The sequence below is a fragment of the Trichogramma pretiosum genome, unplaced genomic scaffold (genome assembly GCF_000599845.2).
Source record: "Trichogramma pretiosum strain Unisexual culture from Peru unplaced genomic scaffold, Tpre_2.0 scaffold94, whole genome shotgun sequence".
NCBI lineage: Eukaryota > Metazoa > Arthropoda > Insecta > Hymenoptera > Trichogrammatidae > Trichogramma > Trichogramma pretiosum.
This window is the reverse complement of record NW_019641682.1, coordinates 295,767-311,508: the sequence shown is the minus strand read 5'-3', so window position 1 is coordinate 311,508 and position 15,742 is coordinate 295,767. Positions and strand designations below refer to the sequence as shown.

Sequence of the window (15,742 nt, the reverse complement as noted above, 5' to 3'; positions counted from 1 at the left end):
AAAAAAGGACGAAAGAAAAGAAAAATCCGTATAGTTGGGCTCCGTGGCCAGGAGAGAGTCAAGTGAGTTAATTTACATTAACACAACGCATATACAGAAGCCGCTTTAAGCTTGCAATCTCAATCTTTTGCTGCTGCAGTCGCGATGGTGCAGCCCCTTCCACAGAGAGAGAGAATAAGCAGCAGGAGAGAGACGATATGAGTACACACAGCAGAAGAAAAAGGAGAGAAGAGAGGGCCACGAGAGGAGGTGGACACTATCTGCGATTATTCGTGGCGATAAGTCGGAGTTGGCGCGCGCCGCGCGCACAGCAACGTATTGTATAAACAGTTCGCTCTCTCTCTCTCTCTCTCTCTCTCTCTCTCTCTCTCTCTCTCTCTCTCTCTCTCAACTGTGTGCTATATACGATCATCGGCAAAAATACCAGGGGATTGAGTTGTAGGCTGGTTGCTGCTTGCAAAACGCGCGCGCGCCGCGAGTGGAGGATCTTATGTAGATTTCTTGTAGATCGTGCACCCGATTCGATCGCGATCGGCTGCTACTTCGTCAGTAACCCTGCCTCATTAAAATCCCTCGCAAGAAAGAGAGGGCTTCTTCACAGCTCTTATCCTCCCCCTTTCCAGGTTCTTTTCCAACCTTCGCGCAGCATCTCTATATAATAATGTGTGCGTTGTTCCTCGTCTCTGCGTGCGTTATATATATATGTACTGCAAAGTCGCGTTATCTTGTTTGGGATCTATCGCGGGGCATTGATACAGCCATCATAGTTCTTAAACTCGGATATATAACTTAAAATCGACTAATCAAAAAATTTGCATGGTTTGTTGAAACTTTATTCCGCATAATATTTTCACTCCTCGATATAATGGGCGCGTTTACTCGAAATCAAGAGGGAATCTCGCTGCTGCAACCTTGCCACTGGCGCCCCTTTTCGTGTGTTTATACGCGCGTGTATCATGCACAAGTGCCTGCGGAAGCTCGTGCGAGAGGCGCCAGTGGCGACTGCCTCTCTACTGCATACACATGCGGTATCCCGTGTGTGCACAAGAATTTATATACAGATGCATACGAGTGCTCGATGCGAACATTAGCCAGAGTTGATACTTTCGCCTTATTATCGGCTTGCGCGTTAATGATTAAATTTTTGACCCAACGCGTGGCATCTTCTACTTGTTTTCTGGATACAACATTTTCAATGCAGTACTATGGTTAAGAAAGACGATTAAGAAAAATTTCGACCATCTTTCAAGCACTTTAAATAAGATACTATTTTAAGCTTCTGCCGCTAGATGGCGAGTACCTTCATATCTGAAAATCCGCAAGTGGCAAAGTTAAAAGAAATGTATAAGTCATAGCACAAAAAAGTTTGAGTTGATGTAGTTACGTAGTGGATTCTTGCCGTCCTATTATAAAAGAGCAACAAAATTAGTATATTTGTACTTTAGCCTCGAGACAATTAAACATTCCGTCAGCCAATCAAATCTTCTTCTTCTTCTTCTTCTTTCCTTGGTGGCGCCGACTATAGAGCAAGCTCTATGTCACCCGACCATGCCAATCAAATCGAATTCTGTCCAAGTCGATAGAGTATTGTCGTCAATTGGGAGAGTAAAACAATCGACAAGCAATCAATTTTTACCTCGCATATTACGCCCAGAGTGGAATCAACCACACGCGTAAGCAAACAAACATCGAGTTTAAAGTTCCTTCTTTCATTCGCGTCTCATTCCGTGCAGTTTGTTGTGCACAGTGCACAGACGATCTCTATCTTATATATATATATATTCACTAAGAACTGTGCAGATAAATCGCACGAGTAAGAGGAAGAAAGAAGTAGAAAAAGAGAGAGAGCGAGAGAAAGAAAACGACTTCCTTTGCATATACATCAATTACCGCTCTCCGTGCACGTGCGTGGTTCCCATTATTAGCCAGCTATAATTTATTACTTTTCAACTTAATAAACATAATAGTTCCCATGGCAGCAGACGCCTCTGATGTGCGCGCAGCACATACATACACACACATACACACAAACGTATATACAGCATATATACGCACAGGAACATATCGCCGATGATTACCCCTCTTCGGAGAGTGCACACAAAGGATATATTATATTAAAAAAATAAAAAAAAAAGAGGAACGTGTAAAAAGTACGCGCGCCGCAATGAGCCTCGTTTGAAAAGTCACGTTTGATTTTAACGGAGAAATGATATATTGTTGATGGTAATTAGGATCAGAGAGCGAGCTCGTAAGAGAAGAGCGCGTCGGGCGCAGAGCAGAGCCGCGGTGCGGGATCGACTGCAGACTTCGATCGGCGCAAGTACGCAACAACAACGATCGTTTCTAATGAGTCGAGGAGTTTAATGAGATATGTGTGTGTGTGTGCGCGCGCTGCGTACAATAGTGTGTAACGCGTGCGCAATTTTTTCAATCAGGCCTCAAATTTGCGCGCAGAGCATGCGTTCCATTGTCGTACAGAGGCCTAAAGAAGAGCCGAGCTCGCGAAGAGGAATTAATCACAATTTTCACAGCTATGCAAATTCAAATTGCTGCTCTAGCTGGTAGACGAACACACTCGATTACGGTATATGTAGGAATTGAAAATAAATAACAGACCAGCGCAAATGACGTAGATCAACGCGTTACGCGATTATAATAATTTTTATACAGAACTCCAAAAACTGCTACGTGGCCTTTGACCCGTAGACAATCGTTAAGAAACGACGCGCACATACAGCAGTGATCTTTCTCAGTCTCTCTTTCTCTCTGGGCGCCATATCTCCACGGACGGGTCGTGGCCGCACATAAAATACCCTCTCGTGTGTGCCTGTGTGTCTGAGTGTACAAGAGTAACAGCCGCGCTGCAGCGAACGGAGTAAAGCAAGAATAATGAAAAAGGTCAGAGGCATTTAATTACCCGAGGCGCAGCAGCAGACAATCGGCCTGCGCGGAGTCAAGTCGAGTCACACAAAACTGCGTGTGTTTCGATGTTTCTTCGATGCGCCTCTCTTTTCCTTCGTCGAGAGAGGAGCCTATTGATTTCAGCCAACGTGCCTTATCTTTTTCTCTCTCTTCGTTTATTTATTCGCTTTTATTTATATATCGCGGATTCGCTGCTCGAAGAGGTGCATTAGCGCGTGAGACACCACTACTACCTTTACTACTACCTACTACTACTGCTACTGCGCGCGCAAAACACAGTAGGAATGCAAGCTTGTTATATGTTTTAACAAAAGGAATTCGAATCCAAGAGGCACACAGAATGCACAGGCATTATTTTAATGATTAAAATATTCACGAGCCCGCTTACATACGTGTGTCCCATTGCATCCCCAATTATAAGCGTACCTTTTATAATAGGCGAGAGATGTGTAACTCGAGTCGCGATGAGTTTCGAATCCGCTTGTAAATGCGCGCAAATATTTTAATGCCCGCGACTTTTATAAATATATCGAAAAACGAGAACGCATAATATTTTACCGTTTGCCTTATCATAAATTAGGTACTGCTGCAAGCATGTTTGCATTCGTGCACACACGCAGGGGCATTCGAAATGTATATTATCAATTCCGTAAAATTAGAACGGGTTCGCGGCGCCGCATTTGCCTCATTGATGAAATACAAGTACCCGCAACGTATAAACGCGCGAATTAATTTATAGACCAAATCGAGCAAAATAATAAAATTTCGAAGGGCAAAAACAAGTCGGTAGCTGCCTGCCTTGCAGTTACACAGTTCCATCGAGCGCGAGGATCTCTCTCTCTGCACGGCTGCTGCTGCTCCCACGAGTTATGCCAGCCGAGAGCCGATATATGGTTGTAAGGACTTGACTTTTAACATGAATCGGGTCTTGTAAGCCTTTTGGAGTCCCCAGCAGCAGCAGCAGCAGCAGCCACGAAAGAGGAAGAGAGAAGAAAAGCTGAGGGAAGCGCAGTGCTCTCGAATATACATTTGCGTTTGTAAGTCACGGAAGCCGCTGTAGCAAATTGTAACTCGGTTGATATATATATATATATATGATAAAAAATGAAATAAAAAAAAAGCGGTAGAGGAGACAGGGAGACACGATCACGCCGATCCTCGTGCTTCGCGTTCGCGAATTGCGCTGCGAGGATCTCTCGTATAACTGGTTGTGTGTGTGTGTGTTTAAAGACGCGAGACGCGCGATTAATCATCGACTAAACAGCAGCAGCAGAAATCCTCGTGTATACGATTTTCATTTTTTATTGCTCTCCAAAATGGATAGATCATCATCGCGTATATAGAACACAACACAACTGCAGCAGCGGCGGAGAAAGAGCGCGAGGGAAGATGCAAATAATCATGACCACGAAATATTAGCGACGCTCGAGTACACACAAAATGAACATTTTCATTGCCACCGCTACTGCGCGCCGCTATTCTAATTAATTGCGCCGCCGACGCCGCCGCGTTGCAGCCTATATAATAACAAAATATGCCTGTGTGTATGTGTGTGTGTGTGTGTGTGCAATTATGCCGCACCGAGCGCAGCGGAATATATTTTGCATATATAAAGGCCGCTACTGCTGCACCACACATACAACTTCTATATAGCTGTATATAGACTCGTAGATATATGTGTATAAAAGTGCGAGAAATCACGAATCGAGTTCGCCTCTCTTTTGCCTACCTCTCTCTTGCAGCTCCTATGGTAATTAGATGTGGAAGATGAATTTTATTGGTCTAATTTAATGGCGCGGCAACTCGCTTAATCGTTATTTTTTCTTCTTCTTTTTTTTATAATTGGCTGAAAAATTAAGTTCATTTGTTGTTGTATTATAATATTCTTTCCTTAGTCGTGGATTTTTCCCGGGCGCAAAATGTATCGAGCGCAACAACAACCTTAATCGCTATATTGAACTTTGTTCGTTTCAAAACAGTTTTCTTATTTAAAAAAATCGAATCGTGGAAGTAATAGAAACATTAATATTCGAGATTCGATATACATACAATTAGGAAACAATTAACACTTACTCGATGAACCACGAGCTTTTTTCGCTTATAATATAATCACGAGAGTCTCGAACGCGAAAAATGTCAAGAAAAACAAAATAAGAGCGCAGCAGCAGCTATATGACCTCTCGAGTGCAGCGCGGAGAGGCGCGCTCGCTGCGCCACGCTGCGAGAGTGCAAGGACGTCGTCTTTTTTAAGCCAAAAATCGAGAAGCCGAACACACGGCATGATACCAAAAAAAAAAGGGAAAAAAATATATACGTATATAAAAGAGCTGCTACTGCAGTTCGTGTGTTTGTGTATGTGTGTGTAACACGCGCGCAGTGTGTGCCACTTTAATGGGACACGTTGGCGCCCTCGTGTACTGCGCTATAATACTCGTTAATCCCTCTCTCGGGTTTGTCGAGTACACGCATGCACAGCAGCACATATTCATCCCAGAGTATCAGTTTGTGTGTGTGTATGCGAGAGAGAGAGAGAGAGAGAGAAAGAGAGGAAAGTTTGTGCCTCGGGGTGCAGAAAAATTGGAAACAATACGGTGTTGGCGCAGCGCTGGACGATGTTGGTTCCCACCTCAGCAAAGACACACATACATACGCGCAGCAGCAGCAGCAATAACCTGCTAACTATCTGGCCGTCCTCTATCTCTCGCTCCTCTCGCGCAACGTAGTGTATATATATAAGGCTATATAAGCATTGTCAATTAAAGAAAGAAAGAGCAGCCCTGCATAGGTATATAATGCCTTATTTCCTTTTTGCTCGCTGCTTCTTTGCTTAAAGCTCATGTATGTGTGTATGTATGTGTGTTTATACACACGCAGTGTAAAAGGTTGCGAGGCGCGCGCATGGGCGCACGATTTCGAGTCGAGCGAGGAGAACAACCTATAAGCTCTCTTATAACCATCTTATGCCAAAATGAATAAGATGCCGAGCGAGAGATATGCGTTTTTCGAAAGACCGCGATAATAAATAACCTCTGTGTCAAGAGAGAAAGAGAGAGAGAGAAAGAGGGAGGGCGAGCGTGACTGCGCGCCACTTGATTATTTTATTAAAAAATAAAAAAATAAACACAAACGAAGTAAAAGAAACATATAGACGTCAAGAGAGAGAGAGAGAGAGAGAGAGAGAGAGAGAGAGAGAGAGAGAAATAAGCGGATACGGACGAGGAAGGAAGGTGGCGCTTACACACGCTGTATGGCCAATATTTTTTTTCAATCAATGCTGATTTACTGCGTGTATACGATTGTCATTTCGGCATTCACGAGCATTAATTTGTTGCTTTGTATAGTTTTAAAGCCCTTTATGTATCCGAATATACTCGTGTGTCTCGGAATCCTTTCTTTTTTCCCCATACTCGAGCGTAGGAAGACATTGATAGTCGCGAGTTTTACATACGAGGCAAGAAAATACACAGTATTTCTGAAAATCACACTCGCATTCGAAACCTGGTGTAAAAGCAATTTAATGTTCTGTGGGATTGGTGTAAATTTAGTTTGTACCTGAAGTCCGAAGTAGTCGGTATACAAGACGACTGATATGTGACACGTTGGACTTAACGATGCCGTTAAACGGAAGACAGTAGTATATTTTGATTTTTAAAGCAAATAGCGAAGTACATTTTTATGAGCTTTTGAGAGAAAAAATTAGTTTACCTTGACGTCGACGAAGCGTTCCCGCGTATTGAAAATAAACGATTGTAAATTGATTCATTCAAATCAAAAAATGAAAAGAAAAAATATGCACTTTTTTTATAGACAAGTTTATTAAAATATCTGGTTAGCTTAATTAATCAATAATTAATGTTTTTTAATTAATACGTATCGAGCCACTTATCCGAAATCATTAAGAATTATTCATGCGATTCTGAAATATTATTCGTTTAATCTTTAATGGCGGTTAGTCCTGGTTCATTTTCAAAAACAGTAATTTAAATGAAGCAAAAACAAATGGTTCAACTGTCTTCGAAACGCAGATAAACACGCGTATACATAAAGATACGTATCTCGTCTCTGAGATCCGCGAGGGCGTAGGTGCTCGCTTGCGCAGCGACGCTGATGTCTTATTACGTGCGCGGGGCCAGGTCCCGAGAAATTTACGATCGCGACCACTTTTGCGACTTTATTGCATTGTATTGTGCACACGCAAAGACAAAAAATAAACAGAGAGAGAGAGAGAGAGAGAGAGAGAGAGAGACTGAGCCAAGCTGAAAAAGGGGGTCTCCCCGGAGGAGCTCGCCGCTGCTGATCGCGTGGCCAATTACTAATGTATATAAATGTCTGCGCACAGTTGTGTTTATGCGTCCACCTGACGCAGCACAGTCAGGAAGTTAATAAACTTTTTAATGTAAAAAACTTGGCTTTTTTTTGTAAAGCGGAATACATGGAATAATGTATGCAGTAATGTTTATGCATCAAGATGTAGTTCGATGCGCACTAATTTTTGTCAGCACGAATTCGACTTCATGTCTATACTAATTACGTTCTTTCCTATGGTAGAAATGCCCAACGTTAATAATGGCCTAATGACCGAATAATGACTATTTAAAATGTTTTACTATGCGTAACTATTAATTGGCTTTGGCGCTTTTTATTATGTTTCAAATATTATGTGCATTTTTAATAAATCTGAAAATTAATTGACTAAAAATTCAGACCAGTTTTTAAGTACTCCTAAAACGATTATACTTTGGGCCTCTACCACTAGATGGCGAGTACCTTATAGCATGTAAATCTGCAAGTGGTAAAGTCAAAAGTATTACATAAGTCGAAGCCCGATTTTAAAAAGGTTAGCTGTACGCGTCAAAATATAATGATGGACCCCCTCTGATTGGTCGATTGACTTTTGACTTAAATTGAAATTGGACAAAGTGACATCTCTACGGTCAAAATAGCAGTTTTTCCAGAGGACGACCGAAAAACTGATGCGCGCGAAGCGTGTCTGAATTAGTTACTATAGTATGGTAAAATTTTCGGATAATATACACCGTCCTGGTGCACGCGACATTGTAAGATTTCGATAAAAAAAATGTCGAAAAGCGTCAGCGTGTCCCAAAGGCTACGTTGTTAATTAAAATGCGCGTTCGCGCGAAACTGCGTCAAAGGGGACAGCTGCTGTGCACCTTCACGGCGTACCACTATAATACATATACGCGTTTAATTAGTCACGCGCGTGTTACAAATAAAAGTTGTGCACAAAAGAAGGCTGCTCATTTCGAATTGGATTTCCGGCATGCGCGCGCCATGTATGTGTGACAAATTAATTTTTAAACTCGGCTCGGCCAAGTGCTTGTATTCGCCTTTTTGAGTTTATATTACACGTTAGCTCGCGAGAGCCGTACGTGTGTATCGTTATAATATACCAAAGTAAACTTATTGGCCATCGAGCCTGGGATATACAGCCGATAAATCGTAATAATTCACTATTGACTCGCGCGTTATAATACTTTATTAGTGCGCGAGGCTGGCTCTCGTTCAGAGCGCCGCGCCTGGACACGCGAGAGTATACACCGCTTACTCGAGAGACGCGCAAAGCTATCGCGAAACGCGAAAACCCTTTTCGTGGTTATCGGAACCTCGTGGGCCGTGACCTCTTATAGGCCGCGCTGGATATACCCACACGTACACTCGGACGTCCCTCTCTGCGCATTTTTCCTCGCTAAATAACTTCGATTAAAAGTATTAGCCCTCTATACGTTTTATCGAGCGCGTGGCGTGTGTTGCATGCTGGGGAAAACGTCTCTCGATGCGATTCCGACTTCGAATTCCCATTGCCTCGCACATACATACGTTTTCCTCCTCTTTGCGCTGCACTCGATCCTCTCGTGCAGGCCCGGCGCATTCTGTTATCGATTAGAGCGTGAGGTATATACGTATGCATATAGCAGCTGCAGCAACAGCACCATGTGGTCTTTTAACGCGCGCAGCGCAGTGCAGTGCTGCAAAGGTTATAAGGCAATGCCGCAACAGAATTACTTGGCCTCGGATAAGATGATTCATTACTGTTTTGGCTAACTAGATATACGGACACACATGCACACATATGTGTGAATACGTGTTTGCGAAGGATTTATATGTGTACTGCTGCTGCGGCTTTGCACCGTTCGAGCAATTGATTAAATACATTTTTGCGAGAAAATATTATCGGCCAACCTTTATATAGCTTTTTATTGGGCCGCAAAGACAAAGACAATTGTTACGAAGACGTATCTATAAATCAGCTGTTAATGCGACTTTGTGCAGAAAAACTCAATAAGACCGAAATCGCATAATATATATAAGAAACTTGCGGAGGAGGAGGAGTAGGAGGCTCGCAAACACACCCCGCATGCGCACTCAAGTCGATTCTGGGTTAATAAATACTCGATCCGCAGCAGAGCTCTCTCTGCAGCAGTATATACGAGGTGTGGTCTAATCCTACTTTCATTAGATCCGTTAATGGGTAATGGGAGGCAAAGTGGTCAGTGACCGGAACAAGGGCTAAGTCTCTCTCTCTCTATCTTAAATCCCGCCGGAGCAAACCCCGGACCTGCAGAGAGAGAGTTTAGTAGTAGCAGTAGTAGTAAGGCTTGCCTGAGAAGAGAGCGAGAGAACTCCTTGTGTATTATATACGCGGGCGCGCGCATAACGTTACGGGGGTGCAGGGCAAGTTCGACAAGACGCAGGAACCTCGAATCAAGGATGATGTCTGCAAAGAAGGACGAGGGAGTCGTAGTGAAATCTCGAGAAGTTAACATCGTCGATCTTATATGTCGCAAACAATAAAATTATCTGAAATTCTTCTAATATGATTTTTTAATAATACAGCGCGTAACATTTTTTAGATACATTGAATTATGAAATGATTATAATTTATAATTTCGAATTAGTAAAATCAATATTTTTGCAATTCATGCGCGAGATTCGATCTGTGCAGCAAACGATGCAAGAAAACGGCGCACGAGTTCAAAATGCTATTGGCTGTGTGTGTGTGTGTGTGTGTGTGTGTGTGTGTGTGTGTGTGTGTGTGTGTGTGTATTCGCAAAGGTTTACGACTATTCCGGTCTTGAGAGCAGCAGCGGCAGCAGTGAGAGCTCGGGTAGAGAATCGTATATAGCCTCAAGGGCCTGACAAACTTTGAAGCAGTACACACTTAATCGTTACCTACCGAGACCGAAAACCCGAAAACCGAACTCTAATATGCAAGGGTAGAAACAATAATAATAAGCCCCTTCTCTCTCCTATATATACCTGCACTATATTCTCTCTCTCTCTCTTCTAGCCAAGAGCCAGCTAGCCCAGCGCTTGGCTTATGCTTAGGCGCCTAGACAAATAGTCCAACAACTGCGGCTGGATTAGTTAAGATTATGCACAAGGATTTATATACCGAGAGCGAATATATGTATTCTCGTGTATGGGCGATTTTGCACTTCTATACTTTGCTACACGTGCCGCACTACGACGACGACGACGATCCGACTCGCAAAGACAATGAAATTCATAATTTTTAATTAATTTTTACCGGTGGTTGGAGGCGCTTGCGAAAACAGTCGGAGCTGGGAGAAGACAAAAAAATTCGTATCCCTTGTCCGCTTCCAAACTCGGATCTTGAATAAAGAACGATAATGGCGTTGCGGGGGGATGAAGAGCTAGAGAAAGAGAGGACAAAATATTGAATAAGACGCGCGATCTGCTCGTCTCGTGCGGCTACATTATTAGTGATGCAATTTCTTCTTGCTCTCGCGCGCAATACAGCTGTAAATTATAAAATAATCCTTAGGTTAATGCCTATCCACGTTCAGAGAGAGAGAGAATTTCAGCTCTCTCGACCCTACCTCTCCTTCCCTTTTCCGAATCGGATGTTTTAATTGACGTAATAAACTTCGATTTATTACGATTGCTATTTAATTTTCGCCTACGAGGGAAAGACTTTTCATCAAAAATGATTTATGAATAGTCCAGGCTGCTGTTGCTCTGCTTCTTCGTACACTTTCATTGCATAATGAAAATATGTATATAAGTCGTAACGGTATAAGACGTCGAAAAAAACTTATATACGCGGAGAAGTGTCGATCCCTCAAAGTAAAGAAACACTCGATCGTCGAATAATTTATAAGAGGCAAAAAAAAAGAACTGAGCCATGTATCGTCGGCTAACATGGAAATTACATTACACGCGGCATTCAAACGATTCCATATCGTATGAGGGAGTAGCTTTGACATTGTTATTTTTGAGGGCGACACATATACATATAGGCGCCCCGCGCGCGGGGGTAATCGAAAACTCGCCCGAGAATAAACATCGCGGCTTAACGCGCGCCGATTCAACCGTAGTCCGATCTTATTCTCACCCGTACATAAGATCTCTCGAAATTATTCAAATTTTCGGAAGATTACTTCGGGAAGCTCTGGGCTGCACTTGTCTTCGTTACGCGAGATATACCCTTCGAATTTCAATTAAATTTCGCGAATCGCGCGAGCTCGGCACCGCCGCCGCCGCTGCTCACTCGTTGAAATAATTACAGCTATTTGATTTGCGAAGCGAGACGCGATATTAAGGCCAATCATGACTCTAAATCAGTCGTGTTTTATGAGCTGGAACGCAATTATATTATACTGGGCGGAGAGAGATAGTGAGAGAGCACACGGGCGCGCGCGCTTCATGGATAATTGAAATAAAGTAAGAACGCGCGGCGCATCGCACGTGGAGAGGGAGAAAAAAACACAAAATTATTATTATTTTCAATTCGTATGGTAATTAAATTGAACGCGCAATAATATAGGCAAATATTAAATTGGATCGAGCGCGAGAGATCGTATCGGTCAAGTGCTTTATGCGAGTGCGTACTTGATAATTATTCATTATCGTATATATCATTAACGATTAACAATATATACCCGAGATTTCAAATCGTTTAATTTTAGATTCGATACGTAAATAAGTCGATCCTCCGCCCATCGATTGCGTGACAGATACAATCGTCGATTGGTGCGCTCGGACAAATGATCAATTAGCGCGTCGAACTGTTGGCGCGCGTAGAGCAAAAAATGGAAAATGTCTCACGCGTCAATGAACACAAAACACACACACGTGTGTCCGATGTGTGTGCTTGTGTACGTGGCAGGTGGCTATACGCAAAGCTCAATTATCCACGAAAAAAGTCGCGCCGGTAGTAGCGGTATATACGGTGACAGCGAACGCGCATACACACGTTTATACACATCGAGTGAGTCCGGATAAAAGACAGACGGTTGGCTGGGCTGTACTCGGTGTATATATGTATGTATGTACGCGGGGCTGGATATGGCTGGCGGCGCATCGAGGCAGGGCAGATAATAATCTAAACGATCGCGCAAAGTGTGTTCCCGTGAGCAGCGACGTCGACGACGACGACGACGATATAGCTTCTGCCGGTTCATTGCAAAATTGGCAATAACAGGATATTCCGCGCTGCTCTCTCTGCTCTGCTCTGCTGTGTATCCAGACCTGAACTTCCTATTCTGGTTAGCATTCAAATTGAATCTTCGCGCTCGATGGCAAAAGTGAGCGAGAGAGAGAGTAGGATATATGTACGCGCAGTAGTAGCAGCAGCATCAGAGCGCTCATCGGTGGAAAGAGAGTCGAACGAGTTGGAGCTTAGTTAATGGAGCTTGCGGAGTTGTTATATATATGTTCGTATTATACATAGATATACTCGCGCAGATATATACGCACGGCAATGCGGGGCACGAGTGAATATAAATTGGGAGGTTCGCGTTTGATATCGTACGGGATCGCGAGCACCAAACTCCAGCCCGAAATTAAGCATTTTATTTTTCAAGCCTGGTAGAAATATGCTCGTCGGTTTTTGAACTATGAAAAAGTTTTTGTTTCCATCACACAGAAGAACTCATAAAATTGTTGCTTCAACTAGTGCTTTGACTTCATTTCATTTTGACAATCATTTATACTTTGCCTCTTGCAGATTTGCAGATAAAGGTATTTGCCATCTAGCGTTAAAAGCTCAAAGTTTAGTTTTACCGTCATGAAATTAAAAATTGTCACTTTTCGATCATTCAAAATGAGCTTGATATTTATAGCATAATTTTAACTTATCATCATTGTAAATGGTGATTTTTTTCACGATCAGGTCATTTTCAGTGTGTTTATTTTTGACGAGACAATCCACGGAGCGGATGTACGCGCGCTCCGTGTGCATCGCGAAGCAATGAATTCGAGCCACCGTTCGCGTAATACTCGAGTCTCATTGTCATCGCGCCGTTCTATATCGAAGTTTCGCGTGGCGGTGGGCCCCCCAACAACGTCGGCAGCGAGGCGCAGACAATCGATTTAGTCGAGAGAGAGAGAGAGAGAGACAGAGTCAAGAGGGTATGTCAAGAAAAGAAAAGTCTCTGTTTGCCAGTGAGTTCGCGAGAATAAGAAGGAATTTTTTCGCGACTTCGACACGGCTCGTTTAGCATCCTCTAAAACGAGGCTCGAGGTATATATACAAGGGCTCTGCACTGCTGCTGCCGTTGCTGTGCGCGCGGGGGGAGGGGGGCAGAGCAGCGGCTTCGAGTTTACCCTGCGCCTCGCCGCAGAGAGTGTACGGCAGCTACAGCTAGCTCGGTACTGTGTAAAGTGTAACTCGAGTATGCCTTCGAGAAAAAAAGACTTCCAACTCCGACTTCGGCGACGACTACGAGGGAGAGAAAAAAAGTAGCTATAGGGTGCCACCACCACCGCTGCTGCTAAAAATTAGCCATATAGTCCGACTATATACTTACTAGGCGCGGATGTAGTACGGATTCCTATGCATCGTGCGTGAAATAAAAAAAAAGCTCGACGAGCGAGCGATGATCCGTTACAGCCGAAGACCGACTATACTTTTTGCATCTTCTATGTGCCCCGCGCCACCAAGGCTGCGGTTTTACAATCGGCCAGAGAACCTTTAAAACGAGTCGCCGAAACCGCAAGTCGAGCCTAGTTTTGTAGTGTTCGCGCCTCCCTCGCATGGTGCATAAGTACATTCGATAATTGAGCCGACTAATGGCATACATTACTGAAATTTGCTTATATCGCAATTTATATTATACTTTAAGCGATGATTCGTATATAAACGCGTACGTTTCACTGTGTGACCCTGGGAAAGGATCATACGTTATTTCATCGTTATCGCGATCCAACGCTTTTTTTTACAATGATCTCTCTCTCTCTCGCGTATTGGAATACAATAGCACAAACTCGCGGCACACAATCGAGTTTTATTTTTTTTTAATTCACCAGCAGCAGACGCCATTGTTCATTATATACACGCGCGCCAAGAAAAGGCGCTAATCATACAATACGAAATGAAATAATTAAGTTGAATTTATGTTGAATAAATACGCCACGTACTTGCAACGCGTTGCTCTAAGTTATAATACTCGTGAATATGCAGATTCGATCGTGGAGAGAGAGAGAGAGAGAGAGAGAGAGATTGCGATAAGACGGAGCTCTGAGAGAGATGCATAGTGTACACGGCGGAAGAAGCATCAATCGTGCAATGTAAGTATGGTGTATAGTTGAACTATGCACAGCTGCAGCAGAGAAAAAAATATCGCTAAATCTTCATCGCAAATCTGTCAAGAGCATGAATAATCCAAGTAAACGAGAATTCGCCCAACGCCGCTGCGGAGCCGCCGCCACCGAGCGCCAAGTTCATTTTGCTCGAAAGCTCGAATCCCCAGAAGTCCAACCAATCAGTAAACTCGACAACACACTGTAGAGAAGCAGTAGCAGCAGCGGCACCAGCTTATGCACGAACATCTTACATTCATTAAAGTCCTCTCCTAACATTGTGTGAGCGGAGGTCTTGTTCTTGAGGCTCTCTCGGGCTATTGGCTCTAGGCTCTCTCTCTTACTCTTACTCCGATGTGAGGTATTATAATACACAGACGTAGTCGTCGGGTGAAATCAAGCGTTGTCGCGCTCTGCTCTGCTCTCTCTCTCGATGTCCCTTCGGTGGGGCCTACTACTACCACCCGTACCTACTCCTACCTTTATACATATTATATTCCAAAAGATATTCGAAATGGCTAATTCGACTCCCTCGCGGCCACCGGTGTACCACCAGCGAAGAAACTGCCGAAGTAGGCAGCTTCCCGGCTATATAATTCCGAGTAATTCTATTACAACGAGAGCTACTCAAACTATGCTCATCGCCGAATTTAATCATGGAACCGGTGAATCGTATAGGCGGTGATTTTCGAGTTTCAAATCTTCTCTCTCTCTCTCTCTCTCTCTCTCTCTCTCTCTCTCTCTCTCTCTCTCACTATCTTTGTCTCGTTTTTGCTCTCTATCTCTCTATCTTATTGGCGAATCAGTCTGACCGAAGACGTTCTTAACTACGGTCGAGTCTTAACTCTTGGATTTAAATGAGTTTAGAATGTTATCAGGTTAAAGAAATACTACTCATACAAACCAATATGTATAATCAAATAATTTCAAAATCTTGCTTTGAATTATACGATTATTTTTACTTTTCTACTTGCAGATTTAAAGATAAAGGTACTAGCCATCTAGTGGTAGAGATTTGAATTGATATTTTCGAAGAAGTTAAAAATCAGTCTAAATTTTTTAAAACAATAAAATTGTCAATTTTAGGTCATTTAAAATGCTTCTTATATTTGTCACATAATTGTAATAGATTTTTATCGTCACAAAAACCGATGAATCTTAGTGTATTTTAAAATATTTTTAGCGGCCATTTTTTGAGCGTTATATCATTATTTCTTTGGGGTGTTTGGTGTACCTCAGGTAAGACTATGTCTTG

General features: G+C 43.0%; 1 protein-coding gene across 3 annotated transcripts in view; it reads left to right on the top strand.

The window, feature by feature from the left end:
- Positions 1 to 15,742, top strand: part of LOC106654289 (dachshund homolog 2) — a 198,547-nt gene that overhangs the window by 124,451 nt on the left and 58,354 nt on the right. The window lies entirely within an intron of this gene.